The sequence below is a fragment of the Ursus maritimus genome, unplaced genomic scaffold, assembly GCF_017311325.1.
Source record: "Ursus maritimus isolate PB19 unplaced genomic scaffold, ASM1731132v1 scaffold_5, whole genome shotgun sequence".
NCBI classification, from domain to species: domain Eukaryota; kingdom Metazoa; phylum Chordata; class Mammalia; order Carnivora; family Ursidae; genus Ursus; species Ursus maritimus.
The window spans coordinates 82,450,299-82,468,489 of NW_024426663.1; the positions used below are offsets into that span (position 1 = coordinate 82,450,299).

At 34.5% G+C, this 18,191-nt stretch overlaps 1 pseudogene; it reads right to left on the reverse strand.

Moving 5' to 3' along the window:
* Positions 1-6,492: 6,492 nt before the first annotated feature.
* On the reverse strand, positions 6,493-7,383 carry LOC121100811 (annotated as a pseudogene).
* Positions 7,384-18,191: the final 10,808 nt, after the last annotated feature.

The following is an 18,191-nucleotide window of genomic DNA, read 5'->3' on the forward strand; positions in this document are numbered from 1 at the left end:
GAATTGGAAGAAGTAGAGTGGAAGACATAGAATTGGAAGGGTAAGAAGTTTGTTTTTACTTCTGGTGTGTAGATAAGTTGAGCACAGTTATTGTGGGGAAAATATTTAGGTTCCTCAAAAAATTAAAAGTAGAAATACCATATGATCTAATAATTCCACTCCGAGGAGTATTTACCCAAAGAAAACAAAACCACTAATTCAAAAAAATTATGTACACCCTTATGTTTATTGCAGCATTATTTACAATGCCAAGATTGAAGTAACCCAGTGTCCATCAATAGATAAATGGACAAAGAAGATATGGTATGAAGATACAATGGGATATTACTTAGCCATAAAAAGGATGACATTTGCCATCTGTGATATGAATGTGCCTAAAAGGGTACTGTGCTAAGTGAGAATATCAGGCAGAAGAAAGAAAAATACCATAAAATTTCACTCATATTTGGGGTCTAAAAAATGAAACAAAGAAACAAAGCACAAATCGAAAGCCCACAAATACAGAAAGAAACCTGATTGGTGCTGGAAAGAAGAGTGTATAATGGGTAAAAGGAAGGAAGAGAGGAGTGAGGAGATGCTGATTTTTAATTATAGAATAAGACAGTTATGAAAGTTACAGCATAGGGAATAGAGTTAATGGTATTGTAATGACATTGTATGTTGACAGATGATAGCTACACTTGTGGTGAGAATAACATAACAAGCTGGTTTGTCAAATCACTTATGTTGTATATCTGAAACTAATGTAACATTGTGTGTCAAGTACAGTTCAATATAATAATAATAGTAAGAAGAAAAATAAACCTGATTCTGTGCCCCAAAAATGCAAGATTAAGGTGATAAACATTTTCATAAAAATATTTTGAAAATGTATAAAATTATAAAAAGAATAAATAATATATTAATATAATATAATATATTATATTATAATAATGGTAAGAAGAAAAATAAACCCGATTCTGTGCCCAAAAAATGCAAGATTAAGGTGATAAACATTTTTCATAAAAATATTTTGAAAATGTATAAAATTATAAAAGAAAAATATTTTCTATCAACTTACTAGGATATTAATGTATTTCTAGCTTTTATAAACTGGCATACATGTAGTGGGATATGTTTTATTAATAAATTAGGAGTCAACATAGAAAGTGTTCCGCTTTCCGCGTATTTTCATCAAATTGTATGCAATCACATTAACAATCCTAAAATATTTGGAGGACATTTTTAGAATTACTTTTTCTAATAATTATGTGTAAAAGCAATGACTAAGCATAACAAAAGGCATGCTTCCAGGTGCAATTGTTTTGAATGTAGAATTAATATTCATTAAGCAAGATCTGGATATATGAAGAAAAAGAGCAACTCAATGATGGTTAACAGACGTGATCCATATATATACCAAATCATGTTGTCTTAAATCTTAAATATGTACAATTTTATCTCTCCAATTATGTCTCAATAAAGCAGGGTGGGGATAAACATAAGCATGTCTAAATGACCTAGAGCTTCCACTTCTGCATTCATTCCAAAAGAAATTCTTCCAGATAGTTTACAGAAGACATGTTCAAAAATATTGATAGCAGTAGCATTTGTAATAGTTAAATGCTACAATATTCACATATTCTCATTAACAAAATTGTGTAAGTAGATGATAGTTACAAAATGGGGTATTTGGTATTAATGTGAATTAATAATCTACAAATACACAAAAATGAAGAATAAACTTAACAGCAGTAATGTGAAGGAAAAGAAGCTAGACACAGAAAGGGGCCTATTCTAAAACTAAAATATATATGGCAAATAAATCTATGTTATCAGAAGTGGTAAAGACATGCTACATTGAGCGTGATAAGAGTAAAAGCACACAGCAGTGGCTTGTGGGGTACTGGTCATGTCAGTGTGCCAGTTGCTGTGGTTCCAATTTGTGAAAAATCCATCAAGTGTATATCATATTTCAGTAGTATTTTTAAACATTTTTAATTCAATTAATTAACATTTAATATATTGTTAGTTTCAGATGTACAGTGTTATATAATATCCAGTACTCATTACATCACACATGCCCTCCTTCGATAGTAATTTTTAAAGATTTTATTTATTTATTTGAGGAGAGAGAGAGAGAGAGAAGGAGAGAGAGATCAGGATCACAGGAAGGGGCAGAGGAAGAGGGAGAAATAGACTTCCCACTGAGCAGGGAGCACAGCGCCATGAGAGGCTTGGTCCCAGGACCCTGGGATCATGGCCTTGGCCAACTGAGCCACCCAGGCAACCCTCGATAGTATTTTTTTAAAGGGAAAAAAAAACTCAAACAGTAGTTATCCATGGGGAGATAGCAAAAAAATATATATATATATATATATATATTATGATGACATGTTTTATTAGTAGGTATATTGAAATTTGTGAGAACGAGAGAGGAAGGATACAGCTTCCTTATGTACTTCCATATATAAATGAACAAGATCTCAAACTTAAGAACAGTGAAAACTATGAATTATTCCATCAAAAAAGTCTTTATATAAGAATAATGGATCATAAATTGTGGATTATAAATACGGGCAATTGTATACCTGATATAACTGTGATGTTTAAACTTCTTCAGAAGACTGCATTAACTGTAATGTGAGGGTAACATAGAGTTAGGTAGTAGCTGTGCTGTATTATCCTACCCAGATGTAGGGATGTACCAGCTAGAGGAAATCATTGCTTATCATACTAAGAAAGTAACATCATCATATGTATTGTTAGATAACTCCGAGAGGAATTTCAAGTCATTCCAAGATTTAAAAAGAGATTGAAGAAATAGACCTGTGCTGGGAGAATACAGCTAACATGGTGATCTTCAGATTCCCATAATTTGTGAAGATAAATGAAAATGACTAGTAGGATCCTCCCCAGGAAGACACTGTTTCAGAAAATTTGAAAGATGCCTTTTGAAGACAAAGACAAAGCCTTTTGTGCACTGTTGCCACCACATTATCTTTTATTATTGAATTGTAGAGTTGGCCTCTCTACACAGCTCTTGGTCATATTATATCATCAAGCCCTTAAAGGCATCAATGTTTGTACACTAATTTCACAAACTTTATGATTGTGTCTGTCTCATTCTCTCTCTCTCCTCTTTGTCTCTCTTTTTCCCATTTCCTTTCACTATGTCTTTCCAAAATGGTCATAGGCATTTTTTGTGGTTTAATTAGAGCACAGAGACCAAATATTTACTTTTTCAAACTCGTGTCTTTTTCCAGATATTGTACATAAACAAATTTATTACGTATACCTATATCTCACACATATGGCCTGTAAATAGATAAAGGGTCTCTTGACTCCTTAAGTGTTGAGCAGAAAGTCTACAACCCATATCTTTTTCCCCTGAACTCTCTTTGGACATTTCTTAAAGGAGCAAACATTTCAATATCTATGGTAGAACTCAAATGTTCACTTCTACATCTGACTTATATGCTTTATGGCCAGAACACCATATCTACAGTGTACATTGATATTTTTTGAAAGCTTTATCTTGGGAATGGAGGTCACTCAAAACAAAAAGAAGAAAGAAAAAAAAACAGAGAAACAAACTGAAGAAGAGGGCTGCAGAGGGGAGGGTGGAAATGGGATAGACTGGTGATGGGTAGTAAGGAGGGCACGTGTGCATGGTGCACTGGGTGTTATACGCAACTAATGAATCATCAAACTTTACATAAAAAACCAGGGATGTACTGTATGGTGACTAACATAATATAATACAAAAACATTAAAAAATAAATCATATATGAATGGGGAAAAAAGAAAAAAACAAAAACAGAAACAAAAATAGATAAAGTGCACAACCTCTAAATGAAAATGAATGAAACAGAAATAAATTCATGAAGTTTTCAGGGGACTCCATCCAGATAGTCCTGAGACTCAAAGGCACCAGAACAGGCAATGGTAGTATCCGCACAGAATTCATTCTCAGGTTCTTGTTGGACATTTTTTTTTAGGGTTGTATGGTTTTCAGACATGATTCACTTCCATGTTTAAAGATTCTATAGGTCTTTCAAACATTTTTAATATTACATTAGTTAAAATTGAACTAAATAAATACATGTATATTCCCAGTTAGGAACTTTAGCTGATAATATAAATTCTAAATCCTGTTTTGATTCATTTGGAAATCTTGCTAGAAAATATTCCAATAAAGAGAGGATGAGGACTGGGTGCCTGGATGGCTAAATAAGTTAAACATTCCACTTTTGATTTTGGCTCAGGTCCATGTGATCTCAGGCTCTGGGATCAAGCCTATGTGGGGCTCTGTGCTCAACAGGGAGTCTGCCAGAGTCTCTCTCCCTCTCCTGCTGCCCTCCCCCATGTGGGCTGTCTTTCACTTTCAAATAAATAAGTTAAATAAATAAATAAAAATAAATCTGTAAAAACTAAAAAGAGAGAGAGAGAGAGGATGAGAATCTAGAGTAAGGCAGTGATTCAGTGATTGAAGGAAAGAGATTATAACATACTCAGGAAAAAAAAATAATTGAGAAAATTGTATGATTGATTAGTTCATTGCACTGAAAAAGAACAAAATCCTTATATTCACTTGTAGATTGCCTTATTGGCTCACCATTTTGTCTGAAATGTTTCTGTGTGTCTCTCATAATAAATGAAATGCTTGGTAGGTATTGTGGAGCATTTGTTTTTATCTTCTTAATTTTTCTTTTACATTTTTTCAGATTTCTTCAAATTTCAGAGTCCTGTAGTTAAATGAGATAAGTTTTCCAACAAGAAGCAACCATTATGTTTTCCCACACTAATTTGACATTATCCACTCAGTTACCTGTGTTGAAAAAAATTCCATAATTTAAATTTGGAAAGAAGCAACGAAGTTACAACCAAATATCATTCTATAAGTCAAGCTTTTAATCCATAACTGCTCTATTGAATACTAAATGCTTAATTGACATAGTGCTTAAATGTCCAAATTTACATGGTCTTTTAAGTCTTCCCCCATTGTGATGGGATGCCAATCGGCAGAGTCATTATGGAAAACAGTATGGATGTTCCTCAAAAAATTAAAAATAGAACTACCATATGAGTCAACACTCTCACTTCTGGGTATATACCCAAAGAAAATGAAATGTCGCTATTTCAAAGAAGTATTTGCACTCCCATGTATATTGCAGCATTAGTCACAATAACCAAGACATAGGAACAATCTATGTATCCATGCATTCAATAAATAGATTGAAAAGTGTCATAAATTTATTTGTGTTGGAGTATTATTTAGTCTTGGAAACTTGTCACTGTTGAATCTGGCATGTTAATGAGTAATATAACCCAAACACATAAAAACAAGTACTATGTGATCCCACTTATATGTGAGGGAAATTAATCTCTTAATGAAGACAGTACAGTGTTGTTTACCAGGGTCTGGGGTTTGGGAAAATAAGAAGGAAAATTTTACTCAATAACACAAAGTTTCAGATATGCAGGATGAAAAGTTCCAGAGCCTAATATATAGAATAAAATGACTATAGTTAACAGTATCATATTACATACTTTGAAGTGTGCTAAGGAAATAGTTCTTAAGTGTTCTCACACACACACAACATATAACTAGGTTGGGTGATAGATATATGTTAACAGCTAAATGTGGTGATGACTTCACAACATATATGTATATCAGTATCACATTGTGCACCATAATATACACAATTTTATTTGTCAATATGTCAATATAGCTTAAAAGTATAAATTATTATGCAAATAAATAAAAATATTTATTTCCAATTGTATATTGGATCCACCCTAAATTATTTGTTGTTATTAGGTCCCCTAATTACTAATATTGATAAAAAGAAAAAGAAAAAGTATTGTAGAACTGGTATGCTGAATGATACCATTAGTTTAGTCATTTTCATTTTCTGTTTATATTAGTAAAATATTTTGCCCACAAGTTAGTGGAAAATGCATTCCCTTTACATAGATGGAGAAAAAAATCACAAAAAAGAAAAACAAAAAGCATGCCTTAGAATTAAATATATATATATTATATTATGTATGTATATGTATATATCTATATATGTGTATGGAGTATATATGTATAAATTATATTATACATGTATTATGTATATATATATTATATATGTATGTGTGTGTATATATACATGTATGTATATATTATATTATATATATATGTATGTTATGGAAAAACTCAATTTATTCAATCCTCTATATTAATTTATGTTCTTTCACTCTAGGAATATAATATTTTTTTATTTTATATATATAATGTATGTATATATATGTATATTATATATATTATGGGAATATATATTTATTTATTTATTATGGGGAAACAATTTATTCAGTCTCTATATTAATTTATATTCTTTCACTCTAGACATATAATATTTTTTCCTTCGTGGTACACAGCTGAATTGACATGTAAACAAATCTTGGCAGCTAATAATATATATTGTCTACATTTTCTGAATTGGATTCTCTGAATCAATCGTATCAGAAACTAATCACTTCCTTGTTTCTCAAGCTGTAGATGATAGGGTTCAGCATGGGGGTCAGGATGGTGTAGGAGCAGCAAGAATCTTGTCCTCATTGGTGATCGGAGGGATCTAGGGCGTAGATAAGTATAAACAAAGGGTGCATAGTAGAAAGTCACCACAGTGAGGTGGGTGCAGGTTGAATAGGCCTTCTTCCTCCCTTCTGTTGACTGCATGCGGCCCAGATGGCATGGAGGACCGGCCATAGGGAGCATGCAATACCAATGAAAGGAAACATAAGGTAGAGTGTGGTGCTTACAAACACTGTGTATTCTAGACCCAGGTGTCCATGCAGGCCAGATTCACCATGGCTGGAACATCACAGAAGAAGTGGTTGATGGCTCTAGACTGGCAATAAGGGATATGGAGAATATATGCAGTGTGAGCACAGAATTGATTGATCCCATGATCCAAGATCCCATTATCATCAGCACACACAATCTTTTGCTCATACGAATAGCATAGTGGAGAGGAAAGCAAATAGCCACATAACGATCATAGGCCATGGAGGCCAATAGTAAACCTTCTCCGCCAGCTAAAGTCAAGAAGAAGAAGCTCTGAACTCCACACCCAATGAAAGAAATAGATTTGTTTCAGAGATAATTGGATGCCATCTTGGGGACAATGGTAGAGATAGTTCAGGTCCATGAGGGAGAGCTGACTAAGTAGAAAAATACATGGGTGTGTGAAGATGAGTGTCCAGGAGGATGAGTAGATCATGGACAGGTTGCCAAAAAGAGAGCCATTAGGAAAATGAGAACAATGAGAATGAAGAAGAGCAGTCAATTCTTGATGGTGGGAATAACCCCAATAAGATGAAATCAGTAGAAGTTTGATTGTAATTTTCCATGGGGCATTACTTCAGTTTTTTTAAAAACAGACACAGCAGTAAATTAATAAAACCAGAATGCTATTTTCATCTCATTATTTTAGTCGCATTGTGATTTATTCATTTGAACATTGCAGGTTCTAAATGAAGAGCAAACTTAACTACTTTGAAAAAAATCCTCATTTTTGCTCCATAGATAAAAGCTTGATGAGGCAAACATCTGTGGCCAAAATATTTTCTAAAAATCTGTGAATTTGTAAGAATATTTCTCCTAATAACTTCATTCGGATACAAATATTATTATATTTCCTTATGTAAATTAACTTATCTTCAAAGCAAAGCTTACAAGCTAAATGAATGGATAGTATTAAATCAATGCACGTGCATAAATTATAGACCCATATTAGTACTTTTTTTTACCCTTAGGGTATTTTTTTTTTTTTCTTTTATATTTAAACTCTAATATATCTACGAAACTGTATTGTAGCCTATTATATCATGTGCAGATCTATATTCCTTTTATGTGTTCTCAAAAATTTGGCACAACACTCCTAGATGTCAATTGTCATTATTTGCTTCTTTGTTTAAGAAATCTATAATAAATCTGTATTGTCCAAATACAATTCATGTAAAAGCAATTTCTTCTGTCTCCTTACCCAACTTTGTATGCTTGAATTAAAAATAAGACACTTTCTCTGAGATCATGATCCAATTCCATTGTTGCTTCCAGCCATGCTCAAGCTCTCCAAAAAAGTATTAACTCTGTCCATCTATTTCTCCAATACTTATATATAACATTACACACTGTTTTATGGTATCTTTTTGCCCTTCTTCTTTTTTTATTTAAATTCAATTAACCAAGGAATAGTACATCATTAGTTTTTGATAATATGTTCAATAATTCATTAGTTGAATATATCACTCAGTGTATGATTACATGTGCCCTCTTTATTCCATTTTAATGTAATTACAACTCATATCTCTAGATAAATGTAGGAGTATAAGCACATATATTTATCACTGCTGTATCGTAAAATCCAACTGACATGATAATAAAGAAATAAACACATAAATTTGAGAAAAAGTAGAAGACAGTGGTGTGGAGAGGTTAAAGAGAAGAAAGAGTTCAGGACCTTTAGGAAGAAAGAAATTTAAGAAACCATTCTTCATGTAAAAGGAGAAGAAAAATGTAATCTTGAGAATCTTCTTAAAGGGGAGTGTAAATTCTCCTGCAGAGGAAATACTATCAATGAGCAAGCTCAGGATACTATTAGAAGTTGTTAGATCTACAGTACAAATATCATGTATTATATAAAAGGAAGTGTCACATAACAACAAAGTGTCAGATACTTCTGGAAAATAAAAAATAAAAATAATTAATATTATTAATTCATTAAAAGTTTCAAAAGATAAGTTGTAGAAAATTGACCAGAAAAGAAAGCAAGAACAGGGGGCCTGGGTGGCTCAGTCATTAAGCATCTGCCTTCAGCTCAGGGTGTGATCCCGGCATTCTGGGATTGAGCCCCACATCAGGTTCCTCTGCTGGGAGCCTGCTTCTTCCTCTCCCCTCCCCCTGCTTGTCTCCTCTCCCTGGCTGTCTCTCTCACTGGCTGTCTCTGTGTCAAATAAATAAATAAAATCTTAAAAAAAAAAAAAAAGGAAGCAGAACAAACCTGAAGCATAAAAAAGAGTTTTGACATTTAAGAATAGATAATTATAGAATTAATATAAAGCTAATTCAACATATATAGTATATGTGTATATATAGATATAAACTAATTCATACACATATATATATAAACTAATTCAATATTTATTTATTTTATTCTAAAAATGCATATGGTAAAATAATTAAGGAGTAAATATTATCAACAAAAGCTTTTCTCAGACAAAAGCTTTTCTCAGAACTGTTATATATGAGGAGCATAATATTTAAATACAATGCAAAAAGAACACAGAAGCATAAACAATAAGTATTTATTAAAAGATTTTTTGGAAAATTCTATCTTCTTGTAAAAAATTTCTTGACAATTCTTGATATCAGCCAAAAATTTATTGAACTTCTTTAGAGAAAGTACTTAATGATATAATTGGAGGACATATATCCAGTGATAACCAATAAAAATATTATCGGGTTGCAATAGCATTATATTTTTATAAAACCAATAATTTTGAAAATGAAAGCGATGCCATCAATTCATGTCCGCAAACATAAAAATTAAGGATGTAACTGTGATGAGAACATGGGAGGAGAGAAAAGAGGATGGAAGTGGTGATATAGAGAAGGAACAGCATCTCATTACAGTGGCCTCATTTACAATCCATGATCTGGTATTTGGGATTTTATTCCATGCTCATGGATCCAGATAATATACATAGTTAAAATGTCTATGCTGCTCAGAGGAATCTACACTTTCAATGCCATCCCGATCAAAATTCCAATGGCGTTTTTCAAGAACTGTAACAAACATCCCTTAAATTTGTGGAACCAGAAAGGCCCGAATCACCAAGGAATTGTTGAAAAGGAAAAAAGCAAAGCTGGGGGGCAATACGTTGCCAAATTTCAAGCTATAATACAAAGCTGTGATAACAAAGATAGTATGGTATTGGCAAGAAAAACAGACACATAGATAAATGGACTTAACAGAGAAACCCAGAAATGGACCCATGGCTCTTTAGGCAACTAAGTTTGGACAAAGCAGGAAAAGACATCAGTGGAAAAAAAGACAGTCTCTTCAATAAATGGTGCTGGGAAAATTGGACAGCTACATGCAAAAGAATGAAACTTGATCACTCTCTCACACACTATATACACAAAAGATAAACTCCAAATGAATGAAAGACTTCTATGTGAGACAGGAATCCATCAAAATCCTAGAGGAGAACATAGACAGCAACCTCTTTGACATCGGCACAGCAACTTTTTCATGACACATCTCCACAGGCAAGAAACAAAAGAAACAATGAACTTGTGGGACATCATCAAGATAAAAAGCTTCTGCATAGTCAAGAAACAGTCAAAAAACTAAGAGGCAGACAGTGGAATAGGAGAAGATATTTGCAAAGCGACACTACAGATAAAGACTGGTATCAAGATCTACAAAGAACTTCTCAAAATCCAATACACATGAAACAAATAATCACCATTTCAAGATGGGTAGTAAGGAGGGCACGTATTGCATGGTACACTGGGTGTTATATGCAACTAATGAATCGTGGGTTTACATAAAAAACCATGGATGTACTGTATGGTGAATAACATAATAAAAATATTATTATGAGAAAAATGGGCAGAAGATGAACAGACACTTTTCCAATGAAGATATTATACAAATGGCTAACAGACACTTGAAAAATATTCAAAATCATTAGCCATCAGGGAAATTCAAATCAAAACCACACTGAGATACCACCTTATGCCGGTTAAAATGGCAAAAAATTGACAAGGCGAAATAACAAATGTTGGAGAGGATGTAAGGAGAAAGGGGATCCACTCTTCTACTGTTGGTGGGAATGCAAGTTGGTACAGTCACTTACTGGAAAACAGTGTGGAGGTCCCTTAAAGTTAAAGTGAACTACCCTATGATCTAGCAATTGCACTATTGAATTGTTACCCAAAGATACACATAGTGGAGAGAAGGGCCATATGCACCCCAATGTTCATAGCAGCATTGTCCACAATAGATAAATCATGGAAGGAGCTGAGATGCCCTTCAACAAATGACTGGATTAAGAAGATGTGGTCCATATATACAATTGAATATTACTCAGCCATCAAAGATTTATTTCTCAACATTTGCAGGAACATGAGCGGGACTGGAGGAGATAATGCTAAGCCAAATAAGTCAAGCAGAAAGACAATTATCATATGGTTTCACTCATTTATGGAACATAAGAATTAGGGAGATTGGAAGGAGAAGAAAGGGAAGAATCAGCGGGGGTTAAAGAGAAGTGGGAATGAACCATGACAGAGTGTGGACTCTGGGAAACTGAGGGAGCTTCAGAGGGGAGGGTGGGGGATTGTGATAGGCTGGTGATGGGTATTAAGGAGGGCACATATTGCATGGTGCACTGGGTGTTATAAATAATGAATCTGGAACATTACATCAAAATCTAGTGCTGTACTGTATGGTGACTAACATAATATAATAAAAAAATATAAAAATAAATAAAAATCAAGCATTAGAAGGTAAACATACTGTTTAAAATATCAGGAAAATATTGGAACAAATTAAAAAAATAATTTATATATTCACTTTGGGTGTCAAGGGTAAGTTTTAGGACTATCATTTTACCCTGTGATTTTGATGCCATGCCTATGCATTATTTTAATAAAATATTAATGCCATATACAAGTATTTCACTGTTACTAATTTCCATGTGCTCAAATTATAGCATATGTGAATCTCCAAACACACTATAAAAACTAGAGCAGGCCCTGGTTTTATGCAGAGCAATTGATTTTCAAATTTTTGTGTGGTTGTTATAACTTTGCAGAGAAAAACTAGGAGAGCTATTTTATTTTCCTACAATGGCATTTGGGTTAAGTATGAGACCAGAAATATTAGATTGATATCATTGATTATAATTATATTCATAACTTCATTTATTGACAAGCTTGAGAAAATGTAATATTTATAATTACCAATGGAATTAACATTGCTAGTATTCTTATTAATTGTAGTCTTTATAGGGGTGATATGACAAATATTCAATTAGGTAGTTAATATTATTTAAATTATGACAAACAACAATGCAAGACCAAAATAATAAAAAGAAATTCAAATTTAGGTCTTTGATGCCATTGTCACATGACTGCCGATGCAGAGTCATTTTGAATTATCTATGTTTCCCCTATTCTTTTTTTTTCTTCTTAAGAGAGGAAGAGAGAGAGCAAGCTTCTAAAAAAAGCGGGGGGCAGAGAAAGCAGCTCCCGCTAAGAAGGGAGCCTGACACAGGACTGGATCACAGGACCCTGAGATCACAACCTGAGTTGAAAGCAGGTGCTTAACAGACTGAGCCAACCAGGCACCCCTATGTTCCCTTGTTCGGTATGTGCTAATAACCTATATGTGATATCATTTAAAGGAATATTGAATCTGAAAGAGGGAAGCAACCTCAGCCATTGAATATCTGTTTAAGGTCTAAAGTAATATTTTTTTCTTTTATAAAAATAAATCCAGACATATTCCTTTAATGTTTCTGTCTAAGGAAATGACAATGAGTAATCTATTTATAGACCATTTACAAAAGATTTTCACATCTTGATTTTCAGTTCTGATAAATATGTGCAGGTGAAAAACAATCAGATGCTTTTTACTGAGGTGGTGTAATATGTCTTGAAAGTAAACAAGGCTTATGCATGGAGAATACACAGCTATCAACTTTTATGGCCATCTCCACTGGATGGGATATGACTTGTGTCAAGATTTGCACTATAATTAAGAATTTTATTTAATCAGAACAATGGCTCTTGAGGTAGATGTGACCTCAAATTTTTATGTGTGATAAACCAAGATTCAAAATCTAAATGACTTCCCCTGAGTTTCTTCTGCTAGCAAGTTAGCTTCTTGATGAATAAATATAGATATTTATATGTTAAGATTGTATTTAAAATTGATAAACTGACTTATCCTTCAAAGAGGTGATTCTGACACTAGTGGATATCTTTTAACTTGTCAAACTAAAAAGAAATTATAAAAAATGAACACTTTTAACATAGAAATTAACTATAGATAAAAAGAAGGTCATGAGTATATATGACAAGTTTCTTCATGCCCAAATAAATTGGTTTAATGTTTAATTTTTTTGCTCATTTTAAGAACATCTTCTATTTCCTCTTCTGCTGTGATTACTACATTGTCACTTGTTTCGAATATACCCAACTCTAATGAATGGTGCAGAGAATGTAGATATCATTTCCAGTTCACCAAGGAACTTCAATTAATGTCTTCCTCCCAATACCAAAAGTGTTTCCAGGTGATTTTGATTATAAAAAGTACACTTCTTATCTACTCTGTAAATCAAGTTGTAAATATGCATAGGTAAGACATATTGAGTTTAATCTTCATTATAATGATAAAAAAATTTTCAAATTACTTTGTAACTTTCAAAGTGATGAGCAAATTACTTCATCGCATGAATTCAATACCCAAGAGCATATACTTTGCATAGATATATAGTTTTGTACGCTTGCATTAAAAGCAAATACACTTAAGTATGACAGTTTGCCAAGACATTTGTTGCTCTTGCAAGGTACATCGTAAAAAAAGAAAAAAAAAGGCATGCACTGTACAAACTATCTTGATAAGTATTTTACAAAGAAATAAAACATTTTAGTTCTAAAAGCAAATACACTTAAAAACAGAAACTAAAAAAATGTATTACATTAGTGCTTTATATATTTATAGAAGGAATATACTTTTTAAAATTTTTATTTATTTTATTTTTTTATTTTATTTATTTTAATAATCATTTTATCATATTATGTTAGTATACTTTGAAAATAGCTTCAGCATTATAGGTTGAAAAACTGATTTTTCTATTGATTTAAAGTGAACTATTTGAAGACTATGTAATTTATATAGTGGCAGATCTTGTGGGGTCACCTCTAGAACCTAGATGATGTAATTTTCCCCTGAAACAGAGATTGTTTTCTATATTACCTTTCATTTCATCAAAGTCAATTTCAAAGAAAGATCTTTCGATCTCTAAGTAGTTTGTTCACATTTGGTCTGATCATTTACATAACTACAGGGATAAATATAAAGTTACCAAAGACTTAGTTGGATTTCGTCAAAGTTTTATAAGAACTCTCAGATTAGACTTTTAAAATCATCTAATTGAAAAACTCGACACATAGACCACTGGAACAGAATAGAACCCAGAAATGGACCCTCGGTTCTTTGGGCAACTAATTTTGACAAAGCAGGAAAAAACTTCCAGTGGAAAAAAGACAGTCTCTTCAATAAATGGTGCTGGGAAAATTGGACAGCTACATACAAAAGAATGAAACTTGACCACTCTCACACCATACACAAAGATAAACTCAAATGGATGAAAGACCTCGTGCTGAGACAGGAATCATCAAAATCCTAGAGGAGAACATAGACAGAAGCCTCTTTGACATCGAGCCACAGCAACTTTTTCATGACACATCTCCAAAGACAAGAGAAACAAAGAAAAAAAATGAAGTTGTGGGACAGCATCAAAGATAAACATCTTCTGCACAGCCAAGGAATTAGTTAAAAAACTAGAGGGAGCATACGGAATGGGAGAAGATATTTGCAAAAGCATTGCTCACAGATAAAAGACTGGTATCCAAGATCTACAAAGAACTTCTCAAACTCAATAAACAAGAAACAAATAAACAAATCAAAAAATGGGCAGAAGATATGAACACAAACGTTTGCAATGAAGACATACAAATGGCCAACATACATATGACAAATGTTCAAATCATTAGCCATCAAGGGAAATTCAAATCAAAACCACAATGAGACGCACCACCTTAAGCCAGTTAGAATATGCCAAAAATTGACAAGGCAGGAAGCAGCTTGAAATGTTGGAGAGGATGTGGAGAAAAGGATTACTCCTACATTGTTGGTGCGAATGCAAGTAGGTACAGCCACTTTGGAAAACAGTGAATGTCCTTAAAATGTTAAACTTTGAGCTACCCTATGATCCAGCAATTACGACTGGTGGGCTGGCAGTGTTAGAAACACAAAGGACAGAGATGTGCCCCTGCAAGTGAGGGGCTGGGATGCCGGCTGAAGCAAGGGGGAGCACATCCCAGGATGCTATAGGGTTTGCGCAGCACCAACAGAAACAGAGTTAAATGGCCAAAAGAGCCGGAGTGGAGGCGGTCTGTGATCCCTCTGTTCTGAGACAGGGGCTGGGATTACGGCTACTACTGCTCTGACTCACAGAAGAGGCACAGCAAACTGCCAGGAATGCTGCCAGACAACAAAAACCTGGAAATACTGACCATGATGGCCCCCTCACAGAAGGGAGACTCTATCAAACAGGGTTGCCAGGTATCAGCACGGCAGGCCCCTCCCCAGAGGTAGGCTGAAAGAATCAAGCCCCACATTCCTAAAGTCCCTATAAAGCCAATTGCACACTGCCTGGATCCTGGGCAATAATTTTGGGCTCTCTGGGCAAACCTGCAACCTCTCCTCATCCAGAATGATGAGAAGGAGAAATCCCAGCAAGAAAAGACAAGTGAGTCTGTGGCCTCTGCCACAGAAATAATGAATATGGATAGAGCAAATAATCAGAAAGGAATTCAGAGTAACATGGTCAAAAATGATGTTAGACTGTGAAAGAAAGTATTAGAAAGTATACTGAGAATATATAACGATCTAAAAGGGAAGAAATGAAGTTGAATCTGGACAGAAATTAAAAATTCTATGATCCAAATGCAGTACCAAAACAGAGCTTCTGACGCGCAGGGTAAGAGCAGAACAACGAATAGTGAACTTGAGAAGATGGGTGATCAGGTAGATAGAGGAAACAAAGCAGAAACTGGCTGCAAAAACAATTCAAGAATGTAGAGTTAGTGGGATACTGACTCAATGAAACACGATTCAATGGTCAGAATCATCTGAAAAATCCCCAGGGGGGTGGAGAAAAATCCAGGGTCTAGAAGAATAGTTTGAACAAAATTGTAGCTGAAAACTTCCCTAATCTATGAAAGGGAAACAAGACATTCGTGTCCAAGAGGCCAGGGACCCCTTCCCAAAAGCTCAACCATGACAAACTCTCCACATTCGTCACTAGTGAAATTCGCAATATTAGATCAAGGGATACAGTATTGAAAGCAGGCCCAGGGAGGCAAAGAAATGGTTCTCTGGACCCAGGCAAGGTATCAAAATTACGTCAGACCTGTTGCACAGAGCGACTGGAATGAGAGAAAAGTGGGGGCATTTTTAAGCTCTTTCAGAAAAGACATGCAGCCAAGGATCCTTTATCCAGCAAGGCTGTCATTCAAGATTGCATGGAGAGATAAGGACCATTCAGGAATGCCGCCATCCTAACAATTTTCTAACATCAAACAGCCCTACAGAGAGGTATTAAGGGTGTTCTATAAAAATAAAAGTCCCCCAGAGTGATACAGAACTGAAATCACAACGATAAAAGAAAACTTTCAGGCACATGGAAAATCATTAAAATCTATCTCTCACATAATCTACTCCAATTGACAATGGCTGAATGCCCCATAAAATACCACAGGGTTGCAGATTGGATAAAAAGACATGACCCATCCATGGCTTGATCACAAGAGACTCATTTCAAACGCTAAAGAACATCATTCAGACTGAAAGTATAAAGGGATGAATACCATCTTTCAGTGCAAATGGACCTCAAAACAAAGCTGGGGTAGCAATTCTCATCAGATCTGAATAGGAGATTTATTAACTAGAATATAGTTGAATACAGAGGGCACTATATATATTCTTAAAGGATAGTATCCAACAAGTGGACATTCAAGTGCCAGCCACATAGCCCAAGGGAGCGAAACAAGGCCACAGCCAGACTCTTACCAGAATAAGGGAGACCCATACGTAAAGCTAACATGTATAGTAGCGGACCTCAACACTCCACTATCGCAAAATAGATACACCTATGCAAGAAAACTAACAAGCAAAGCAAGAGGTTTGAAGCCAACTCAACGAGTTGGACCTCATAGATACCATATAGAACACTACACCCCAGAACCAACGGAATGACTATTTTATTCTAATGCCCATGGAACATTTCAAGAAGACCATGTTCTGGGTACATAAAACAGGTCTCAACTGTCAAAAGATTGAAATTATCCCTGCACTATTCTCAGACCACAATGCTTTGAAATTGGAACTCAATCCACTAAGAAAGGAAAAAATTTGAAGAAACTCAAACAGCTTGGAGACAAAACGCATCCTGCTCAAGAATGACTTACCAGAATAAACTCAAGGAAATCAAAATCAATATTAAACATTTATGGAGACCATGAAAGAATGAAAATCAATGGTCCAAAGCCTGCTATGGGGCATACTGCAAGGCAGTCCTCAAGGGGAAAATACATACCATCCAAGCCTCACTCAGTAAATAGAAAATCTAAAATGAGTTTTATATTCTCACCTCAAGCTGGAACAGCAACAGAGAGACGGCTAATCCATGGGAAGATTAAGCTTTTGACGGTTGACAAAGATTGAGACAGAGAATCAATGAATTAGAAACAACGGAGTACAAGAACGCGTAGGAACCGCGTTATCCAACAGAACTAGAGGAACTGGGTTCTTCGAAGAGAATAAATAAATAATGGAAAGACCACTGGCAAGACTTATCAAAGATAAAGAGAAAAGGCCCAGAATTAATAAAATTATGAATTGAAAAGGGAGAGGTCACAACCAACACCAATGAAATAGGAAGAATCATTAGAAAAAAAATTTTTTTAAGATTTTATTTATTTATTTGACAGAGACAGAGACAGCCAGCGAGAGAGGGAACACAAGCAGGGAGTGGGAGAGGAAGAAGCAGGCTCATAGCAAAAGGAGCCTGATGTGGGGCTCGATCCCATAATGCTGGGGGAAAATGTTAATGAGAATATAGAATCTCTAAGGGCAGAAATGAGAGTGAATCTGACAGAAAATAAAAATTCTATGAGCCAAATGCAGGCAAAACTAGAGGCTCTGACGGCCAGGGTCACCGAAGCAGAGGAACGTATTAGTGAATTAGAGGATGGGTTAATAGAGGAAAAAACAAAAATAGAAGCTGGTCTTAAGAGTCCATGCCCACGAATGTTGGTTATGGGACATTACTGACTCAATGAAACGATCCAATGT